This window comes from Vombatus ursinus, unplaced genomic scaffold (genome assembly GCF_900497805.2).
Source record: "Vombatus ursinus unplaced genomic scaffold, bare-nosed wombat genome assembly UNPS02014792.1, whole genome shotgun sequence".
NCBI lineage: Eukaryota > Metazoa > Chordata > Mammalia > Diprotodontia > Vombatidae > Vombatus > Vombatus ursinus.
In genome coordinates this window covers 4,811,167-4,812,397 of record NW_020954570.1, presented here as the reverse complement: position 1 = coordinate 4,812,397, position 1,231 = coordinate 4,811,167, and positions in this window count along the sequence as shown.

The window sequence follows — 1,231 nt, the reverse complement described above, 5'->3', positions numbered from 1 at the left end:
GGTCAGTCTCACTCTAGTAAAAGTGGAGCACATTCTAGGTTAGGAAGTGTTCCAGCAAGCCAGGAGCAAGTACTTCAGCAAACCAGTGGGAGATCCTGAGCCCCAATGTGGTGGAGCAGGCAAACACCAAAACCAGGACCTCCCATGTGCCTTTGCATAGGCAGGGAAAGTGGCAGACTCCAGGTTGGACAACCACCATGTATTTCAGCACAGTGTGGACAGGCATCATTCAGCAGCCAGAGCTCCACACGCTTCAGAAAAACCCCACCTGTCCTCAGCACACACCAGACATCACCAGTAGGACCCTGCATCAGATTTAGGTAAGCTTCCAAATCCGTAAAGCTGCCAGCTGCCAACATATGAGGCCCCAACATTCAATGCCAGTGACTAAACACCTGGCCTTTGGCAAGAGAAGGTTGTGAAAGTGCTCCCTGTGATCCAGCAGGAGAGCTCAATTTTATTTTTTTGTTTTTTATTTTTTTAATTAATTTATTTATTTTTAGTTTTCAGCATTCACTTCCACAAGATTTTGAGTTCCAAATTTTCTCCCCATCTCTTCCTGCCCCCACACCCCAAGATGGCAAGCATTCTGAATACCCCTTCCCCTAATCTGCCCTCCCTTCTAACTATCTCTCCCCTTCTCTTATCCCCTTCTCTTTCAATTTTCTTGTAGGGGAGGTTAGATTTCTATATCCCATTTCCTGTATATCTTATTTCCCAGTTGCATGTGAAAACAATTTTTTTAACATTTGTTTTTAAAGCTTTGGGTTCAAAATTTTCTCCCTTCCTCCCTCTGCAGCAACCCTCATTGAGGAAGCAAGCAATTCGATACATGTTCTACATGTGTAGTCATGCAAAACACTTCCATAGTGGTCATGTTGTGAAAAACTAAGTATATTTCTCTTAATTCTATCCCACCCCCAATTTATTCTATTCTCTCTTATGACCCTGTTCATCCTTAGAAGTGTTTCCTTCTGATTATCCCTTCCCCCAGTCTGTCCTCCCCTCTATCATCCTCCTGCTCTCTTGTCCCCTTACCTCCCCACCATTTTCCTGTAGGGTAAGATAGATTTCCATATCCAATTGAGTGTGTATGTTATTCCTTCCTTAAGCAAAATCTGATAAGAATAAGATTCACTCATTCGCTCTCATCTTCTCCCATTTCCCCTCCACTCCCATTTATCTATCTATCTATCTATCTATCTATCTATCTATCTATCTATCTATCTAT